The sequence below is a fragment of the Taeniopygia guttata genome, chromosome 1 (assembly GCF_048771995.1).
Source record: "Taeniopygia guttata chromosome 1, bTaeGut7.mat, whole genome shotgun sequence".
NCBI lineage: Eukaryota > Metazoa > Chordata > Aves > Passeriformes > Estrildidae > Taeniopygia > Taeniopygia guttata.
Window position 1 is genome coordinate 13,685,995 of NC_133024.1, and position 9,877 is coordinate 13,695,871.

General features: G+C 39.9%; 1 long non-coding RNA gene across 2 annotated transcripts in view; it reads left to right on the plus strand.

Annotated features, from left to right (window-relative positions):
- LOC115493382 (uncharacterized) overlaps positions 1-9,301 on the plus strand; it is a 127,200-nt gene extending 117,899 nt beyond the window's left edge. For both annotated transcript variants that reach the window (XR_012053588.1, XR_012053591.1), the window contains one exon: positions 5,089-9,301. This is a non-coding gene — a long non-coding RNA (uncharacterized lncRNA). The remainder of the gene's footprint in view (positions 1-5,088) is intronic.
- Positions 9,302-9,877: the final 576 nt, after the last annotated feature.

A 9,877-nucleotide genomic window follows, 5' to 3' on the forward strand; every position in this document is an offset into this window, starting at 1 on the left:
AGGTGCACAACTTCAAGGAGGAATTGGGTCACAACAGACAGACAGTCTCACTGGCTGGCAAAGCAAATCTTTCTATCCCTGTCCCAGGAGAATGAGAGGTTCCCCCCTCCTCCTCCAAATAATCTTCCTGCTGCAGTTAAAAACACCCTTGCCTTTCTCATTTTGATCCTCTTCCTCCTACTTATGAAACAGTCACACACATTCATGCACAGAATGAACAACTACCAAAAAAACCCAAAAAATCAGTGAAGATCCTTAATTCAGTATTTCAGAACTGTAAATATAGACAACCTCCCTGCCAACTTTGCAGGCATGACCAAGCCACATTGCTATAGGTGATGGTTTGGTGAGGCTGAAGTTGCAGGTTAAATGGTTGCAGAGCCTTGACTTTCCTTTAGATTTAACAAGTTAAGCTGCCCAGTTTGTCATTTGGAGAAACATTGGCAAAACTAAATGCACATTTTGTCCCAAGTTTGCATTAGTATTTTAGATAATAAATAAAATAGGAAATGTAAAATATTTCTTTTTCATAAGATTCCTACTCGAATTCAGCATGTTAATTCATATTCTGCATGTCTTATTCTTGTATTCCATGACCAGGGACAATCATCAGAAAACTGCCAATTTTAACAAAGCTTCTGAACTTTGTCAGACAAACAACTCAATGACCTACATCTTAAAACCTCTGATCTTTATGAACACAATTTTATTGTCACAAGTGACAATACTAAGACTGCAAGACACTATTACTTAGTAGTAATTGTATGAGAAAAGTTGCACTATGCACACATTGCTGTCCAAAATTATAAAAACCCTTCATGACTTTCCTGGTTCAGAAAGGACAAGAAACCCATAAAGAAAAGAAAAAGCACAACTTCATTTAGCTGACAATCAAAGTGTGTTTTTGCTGTGCCTTACTACTGAATAACGACAACACATGCACTAATATATGGCGAGTCCATTGCTGATGTAGTAATTGTGGATTTCTTTTTTGTTTTGTTTTGTTTCAGTGTTTCTGTAGTTGAGATGGCTTACACAGCCCATCCACAGCTGATCCACCTCAAAGAGATGTTATATTCATCCTCAGGTTCACTGTGAGAAATCCCTTGAGCTGCACTCTGGGCAAAACCCAACAGGTCTGATGTCAGTGGAGTATGTCTAGTCCATTGTGGGCAATGACATTGACTTCAGTGGAGCCAAACACAATTTGTGATTACTTCATTAAAGGAAAGACACACAAAATTAGCCCTTTGCTGCACATTCAGAATTAAGAAAACAACCATTGCCAGAATTTGCTTATCATCAGTGTGATCTCTTGAGTTTGTCTCAAGAACAGGGCATATCTCTTTAATTAGGTAAAAAAATATAGTGGTTATTGTGCATTTTTGTTCATGTTCCCCCTTCTCCAGAAGCGCTGCAGTTAAAAATATGAAGATAGATCATCCATCTCCATGGAAACCAGAGGACAAGTCAGTGCTGAAGGATATATTTCACCTGGATTGAATCAGGTAGCTCATGCTGGTGTTGGTGCAACACTGAAGCTGTTGCATTTTCAGACTCTGTTACCTGGGCACTGGCTCTCCCCTGTGACAACAGCAAGAGTTAAACCTCCCAGTACAGATGCTTCAAGTCACATCTGGAGGACTCTCCTCTCCTGAACAGGCAGGAAGGCAGGGTTGACACAGGAAGGAATTCCAGGAGATGAAATCATACTCTGACGATGTGATTTGACAGTTTTGCTGTGGTCTGAAGCTTGGCAGCCTGGGAAATTATCTTGGAGTTACTGCTACAGTCCAAACAAGCAGGCCTACCAATGTTATTGGGGTCCCTGCTGCAGAGAGGACAATGGTAGGGGTGATGTTTCCATCAGGGTCACTCATCCCTGCCTCAGCCATCTCAGGTCCTCACCAAAATCCCTTGACTTTCAAGGAACCCTGCCAAACAACTTCACCTGATAAAACTCTTTGTAAGAGGAAAACTGTGGGGAAACAAGGTAAATCATAAAAGTCCTAGAGGAGATTTGTCTTCTTGCCAGTTACTTCTTGTTTGGGAATCTGGTGTAATCTGAAAGGCCTTGCCATTATTTATATTTTTCCTGTATTTATAATCATTTGTATAAGTATCTGGTGTTTGAGGACAAGCACTTTAAAAACAAAACTAAATATTGGCTCAGACCCTATTCCCAAATATTCTAAATAACAAAATCCTTCTGAAAGTATATTGTGACCTTGCTTGGCATTGCTGCAACATGATTACCCTCCAGTCTCTCACAAGGAGAGGTGAAAGTTGGATACTTTAGTCTGGCTTGCTTAAAGACCTACTAAAAGTAAAGGCTACTTAAAGACTTACTAAAGTAAACCCAAAATAATGAACTAACTTTGATTTTTAAATAAACGTCTTTGAGATTGTTATTTTAACACATCTGGTAACATGAAATGACCTATTCTGAGTCGGTCAAGCATCCATGTATGCGAGTCCCAAATCCTCATAAGCACAAAAGAAGCCACTCCACATTCTTATTTCCCATTTGTCTTCTGGTTTGGATAATTTTAACCAAAAAAGTGTCACTGAACCTACAGCATTTGTTTAAGTAGGTGCTTGAAGAGGAAATAAGCATAAAGGACAAATGAAGAGTAAATACCTGCAGAGTAAGGATGAGAGAATAATTGCTGGGCTCTGCAAAATACTTCCATTGTATGGGAAAATCTAAAACCAAATCAATAATCTTTATTCCTAGAACCATTCAAATTCACCCATTCACTGCAATGCACTTCTGGGAAATGTCACTGCTGGTTTCCAGGTCTGGCAAGAAGGTAAGAGCTGCTCTAAAGGAGGGCCTGCACTCAGGGAAGCCTTTGTCTACTGAAAAAGTCATCCAAGACCATCACTGCATGGTCTACTGTTTGAAAAAAAAGTAAAAATTCTCAAACCCTGTGAGGGTAGCTAACCCAAAGTCCTAAAGTGCTTAAATTGTCCAAATATATATTAATAATTCTTCTGAATTGAGAACAATTCAGATATATGACTGTTTAATTTTGTCTTAAAATATTCCAGAGGTGAAATTTCTTGAAAGACAATTAAAGAAATGTGTGTAAAGTTTGGGTGAATAAAAACTACAGAGCTCCCATTTGTCAAAAAACAATATATCAAATTGTGGCAAATCAGATTATTGTAAGGTCTTTGTATACAGTAATACTACATTGGTCTCACACTGAGCTTCCTGTATTTATAATTTGGAGGCATTATAGAGCTATGAATTCCTCATATTATTTTTAGCTGTCCACAACTTCTGGCTTCTGTAACTCTCAGCAATCAAAACTAATCCTGAAGTCAGAAAATCAGTTGGTAGTATATTAATATGATTCAAAAAATGCTTTTGAGGATAATATCTTTTAAAATATGTATCAAAATACATATACACACAATGTATACCCATCCCAGACTAATCTTTAAAGACACATGCATAGATTAAAAAATTCCAAACATCAATTTCTCCATTTCCTTTGTATATACCTATATGTTTTATAAACAAAGCCAATATTTAACTTTCATTCTGCTATAAATCTTGAGGTAAGTTTTACAGAATATTAAAGTGACAGTAATTTTTTTGCTTTATAACACCATAAAGTAAGCCTTTCTTCCCTGAAAACCCTAAATTTCATGTGACCTTGTAAATCCTATATTAATTTGTTAGATTTGTGGCCTGGAATAATATCAATGGTTTCCAGAAAAACCCATTCATCTCTTGAATTGGTGTAATGAGCTTTAGTAGTCTCAAAGTCAGAATCACCCTTTTTAGTGAATACAATTTCAATGCAGCTAAGGAAGAATCTGTTACCAAAATGTAAGTGGAAGTCCTGTATACTTCCAGACACTCTTTCCAATATTAATAAATATTCCCCCAAAAGTATTTAATTTAGGAATCCTAGCTCATTGGGGAAAAAAAAAAAAAAATATTGCAAAATCTTTTCCACTTATGCAGTGGAGCTGATACACAGAAAAATTCTGCAGTTCTTTCAGACAGATGTCTGGTTTGCCAAAAAGCATCAAACTGTAGATCTAGACAATGCAGTTTTTTCTCACTAACACCAGTGTGGTCTCTACTTACAGGCTAGGGAAAGATTGCTAATTTTAACATGGCACTATCAGTCCCCCGAACCATCTCTCTGCCTGTGTGGTGACAGCAAATCCAGGAAGAAAAGGGAAGTCATTCTTTGATGAACCTACCAAGGAATGGCTGCTAATAAAAAATAAAAAAAGAAGAAAAAAAAAGATTGCTCTATTAAACAAGTCTTGTGAGTTGTACCAGGTGCTTCAGCCCAGAAATCTCACCACTTACAAGGGAAGCATTATCACTGAAATATGAATATTTTACTGTATTTTATTAATCCCTAATCCACATCCCTAAATAGCAAGCAATGTCACTCAAGGATATCAACATAAAACCAGCAACCAGGAGCTAACCTAGTAAAGGCAGAACCACCTCCTGCCTTTTGCTTCCTGCTCTACAGCTACAATTTTCAGAATTCCCATCAAATCAGTCAAAAACAAGCAGCTGGTCCTCTGTGATCCCAGAGAAAGTTAATGACTCACTTTAAACTGTGGTAATTGATAAACATGCTTTTCATTCAAAGGAAAGCAAGTATTTTCTTCACATTTCCAGGACATAGGGAATGCCTAAAGCCAAATCTCCTTCATAAATTACTGTGAATGTATAGCTAGACCTGTTTCCATTGAATTTCCTCATCCTGAGTAGTTCCCATATATTACAAAATACAAATCAACACAAGCAAAGGCAGCAAAGACTGGCTCCTAGGGCTGGGTTAATCCCTGCAGTAGTAGGGTTGAAATCTAAATTTATACTAGCATTTGGGCAGCCAACAGAGTAATTCAGGGCTGCTCTGGTATCCCTACACAACACCTGCACCACAGAGGATGGCTGAGCTTTGCACAGACAGTGTTGCTCCCTCAGCAGGAGGAGGAGCAGATTGTTGCATGTTCAATTTACTCTGGTTCAGGATCACAAGAGTCATGGAATGAGATCTCAAAACTGTTCTTGGTTTCAATGAATTTACTGCTCTGTTTCAGGGAAATTGGGAGAAGAACAGTGATGTTCTGGGATGAACAAGGATCCTGAGCAAGGATGTTACTGGAATTCTGCAGTGACTCGGCTCAGAGTTCAATCCCCATTACCCACAGGTGCCAGGTTGAGATCATCACACTGAACAGAAACAGCTGGCCATAATCAAACACAAGCAGAAAGAAATTATGTTTGCAAGAGAAAATATCCTTTCTGGGAAGCAGTTGCTGCAGAGCTGTATCCAGTGGTTGAGGGAGTGCACCAAGAGATCCTGAAGGACAGACCACAAGTTCAGGACCTGCATTCCTGTCTGATAGACTGCACTGCCTGTAAGAGACCATGGTAGGTCAGAGAGCCATCAACTCCTCACCAACAAAGATCTGACTCCAATTACACCAGTTCTTGTCTTTCTGTACAAGATTACAGATGTGGAATTTAACAGAGTGAGAAATAACTAACCTCAAAATAAACTGCGAAACCTTAGATTTTCTCCTGTTGCTTCTCCAAAAATCCTGAATTTTAAGTATTTCCTTTCATGACAGCCTTCAAGGTTAGGCCTGGGTCCACCCATGCACTCAAGTTTTTCATTGTATTCTCATTTGCTATCAGAAGCTGTATTTGGCACTGACAGCACTTGAGTAGATGTGCTTCATCTTTGCCAGGCTCAGGACAAATTCCGTGGAATTCAGTGGCAGCTGAATCCATGCTGACAACAGCCCTAAGGCACTGACACTTTGGTGGGTCTGTACAGACACACAGCCAGATCTCAAAAAAAAAGCAATCAGGTAAGTAAACACCTCAGCAACTTTTCTAAGGAAAGAGATGGCAACAGAACTTTGTGAACTGGATTGACTTTAAATTGGCCAACAGAGGTCATCTGGTTCATTTCGAGCTGGGGAGAACACTCAGATGCTTCTGTGGTAAAGACAAGACATTGCACAGAAGAGGATTTTTAACTACAGGTCTTGGCTGTCAGGCTGAACTATATTTTTTTGTTAAACACCAAGTTGTGAGGAATTTCAAGTCCATAACAGGTGGCAGCAGGAACCTAGGACTCCAGTGTTGAATTTGTTGCATACTCACTTTCTGAGATTTAAGGGCACAAAGGAACCACTAAAGAAAGTCAGGCTTGCCTGACAAAGCTGTCAATGCTGTATGCAGTAAAGGTGTATACATGACTGTATAAAATGTGTGAAATAATAAAATAATAGGTAGTCTTAACATAGGTTTTTCTCCCACCCTAAAGCACAGGCCTTGGGAAGAAAAGAATGCACATTAACCACATATTCCAGGAAAGAACTTCCTCCAGATCCCAAGAGTTTTTGCTTGTAAATTTGGAAGATGAATATCCAATTCCCAATGGACTGCTTTAAAAAATTCAGTTGCTAAGAAAATAATAACAAAAATCAGGGACTCCAAGCCTGCACTTAAAGGACCTTAGCCGCCAACTGACAAAATCAAGATTAAAATCATATTCAAAATTAATTAGAAAGAATAAACTATGCACTAGTTGTTCAGTTGAGTTTTTTCCCATAAAAGTCAAGCTAATGAGAAGGCATATAGATAGAACAAGTGAAGGACTGACTGATGTAAAAATGAACCACTCCTGCTACAACCAAACACCATTTTAGGGTGCCTGTGCAGTTGCTTTATAATACAGCTCAATTCTGCTCTGTCACTTCAGAGGGGCATTTTTTATGTGTTTTTCTCCATGTTGCTTTCTGGAAATCTCAATATAGCACCTTTCCTCAACACATGACCCCTCAGAGGAAGAAACATTTTGGACATTTAGTTGTTTCTTCAGTTCCTTGTGATTCTCCCATGTTTGCGCAGGGAAGAGGCAGAAGGAGGAGGTTACACAAGGGCCTATGAGTTCCAAACATTCTTAGTGATAACCTCACTTAAAATGGGATTTTAAAGTACATGGGAAAGGCTGTGGTTACATTTAAACCCTTTTCCACTACCACCATGTGTGCCCCTCCCCAGCAAATTGTGTCTGGAGTTACATTAAATCAGCAATAAATTCACCTTCTTTGCTCATTTTTGGGCCTCATCCTACTCCTCAAGAAGAATTGTGCTGGCAAAACAGCCTGGTGGCAGACCCAGAGGCACACCAGAAATGCTGGTGCTCCGACATCATGCAGGAGCTGATGCCACAACCCAGGACAGCTCTGGGTTTTGCCATAATCTGCAATTTCTCAGCAGGAAACCGTGTCCTGGCTCCTGCTTTACCACAGGTTTTGTAGGACAGCCTGAACCAACACCTTTCCAGGATCATGCTGATCCTCGAGTTCACCTGTGCCCCAGGGTGGACAGGAGCACCTCTTTTGAGTGTTCTTTCCCAAGGTTTCTGCAGCCATCAATTGTCATGGCAGCACCTGCACGTGGAGGGCACCATTTGTTGTGTCCTGCAGGATCCCAGCCAGGCTGTTTGTTAAGTAAATCACCATGGCACCAGACAAATGGCTTTCAGGGAAAAGCACCTAGAAGCTGGCATGCACTTCAGCTCAACCATTTTGACATTGGCCATTACTGTGGGTTCAGACTGAAAGAAATCCAATTTTTCATAGAAAGGAAATCCTAAAAATAATTAGTCTGGCCCATAATTAAATATTCATTAGGTTCAAACAAGGCCCACTTATGCTGAATTGTGACTACTTTTTCAGTTAGAGACAGGTTAACAAAGGGAAGAAGGAAAGAAGAAATTGTGGATGTGTATTTTGGGCAAACAAATAGAGTATTTCAGTCCAAACATGCTATACAACCCATCCACCCCCAACAAGGTCTGAAAGTTATATCTGCCACATGCTTTTATTTTGACAAATTACCATTTTCTAGGAGAGGGTCAGCCACCAGCTGTGCTCGCATAAGGCAGAACTGTATTTATAGGACCCACTGCCCAGAAATAATTGCTACATTGGTACCCAGCACTGAAATAAGCAAAAGGCAGAAAATCAGAGGTGAAAAAGCAAAAGAGGAAACACTAGATCAAGTAACTCTGTTACAACACTCAGATTCAAGTAGTCTGTGTCTTGGGTCAGGCAAATAATAATTTAAACTTCTAGCTCACAAAGGGACTCAGGGTGTCAGATAATTAAGCCTTTATGCAACAAGCCATTGATTTCTGACCTGGGCAGTGATTTCTTTTGCACTGGAAGGGGTTGAAACAGCAAACCAGATTATGGACAGCAAATTATTGCAAATAAATAATGTTGCACCAGCATCATTATCATGTACTCGTGTCCCCTGTGACACAACAAGGACAGGTATGTCTAAAGGCCCACAAAGGTAGTACAAATCACTGTACACAGGCAAGTTGTCCAGATGTCTTTTGAAAAAATCTACCAGACTCTGAGGGAAAAGGATGGCTTTATTTCTCAAGGTGTTACTTCTCTGTCTTCATTAACCAGCCTGCCAGAATTGCTGCCGTCTCCACAGGCTGCACATCCACGGGCCTAGACCCACTGGCTCTAGAATTTAATGCAAAGCATGCTTTCAGCATATTTCTGTGGTCCTGAAGAAAAGTTGCCTGCCTTCTGTTCTTTGAACAAATGGGATTGTTCATACTTCCAGAATATCGAGTATTTATTTCATAACAGTGCCGTATTGCAGTGATGTATGCTTACAATAAAAAAATGCTGAAGTGATGTATTTCCTAATTACATTCTCAAAGAACTCACATCCAATGCTAGCATATGAACCACCTCCCAGAAGTAATAATAGGGGTTCTCTCCACTGGCCTGGGAGGGAAAATAAGCCCAGAAGTCATAGAAAATTATATTTAAAATTCTTTCTAGAGGGTAAAGTGCCCTCTTAGGTGGCTCTTGAATAAATGGAAAGGAGCCCACAGGATTCCTGTCATTAATTTTGACAGGGTTTGGATCTGTCCCTATTGTTTCATTAAAAACTGGAAATAAGTCTTGTCTACTCAGATAATTTGAACCATACTGTAGCTATGCAAGTATAATTCACTGCAGTCCAAGCCTCCTATGGGGATAGAGGCATAAATTCATATTATGTGAAAGGGACATAATCCATAACTGCATCCACAAGATGGCTTTGGCCAGAACATTTATTGATCAGAAAACCACCTGCCTTCGCCTTTCCCAACCCAGTCATGCACATGGCACAGCAGCTGTTCGTCGGGGCCCTTCTTTCCCACACTCCTCCTAATTTGTGCCTATCACCCATGAGCATGCACACAGAGCCCTTCAGCTCCCATTTGCAAGGTCTCTCTGCTAATCCAGAAAGTCAGGACATAAAGAAAAAAGAAAAAAAAAAAAAAAAAAAAGAAAAAAAAAGGGGAAAAAAAAGGCAGCTATTAAATACAGGAGCAAGGAAAAAAAATGGCAAGCAGCCAAAATATTTCACATAGACTTGAACTGCTGATGCTACTTCTGGATATGGCCTGTGTGCCTCACAATGGGCATCTCTGACAGATTCTTTAAAAGTAAGGAAGTGCTTGAGTGCCTAACAGGAGGACACATTTTAAAATCAAAAAACCCCCAAACACTGGAAAAAGACCTTGGCCAGTTGCCTTCTGATCTGAGAAACCCAGAGAGGTTGTGGAGATTTTCACCTTGAAGATATTCAAAAGCTGTCTGGACAGAGTCCTGAGCAGTCAAGCCCAGGTGATGCTGTTTGAGCAGGAAGGTTGAACAAGGTGACATTCAGGGGTCCTTTCTCATGTCAAGCATTCTGTGAAAAAGTGACTTAGCCCAAATCCATATGGGTCTTTGGAGCCACCTCTAATATTCTGAACAAAAGCATAACTGGGCATGTACAGTGATTATTTCC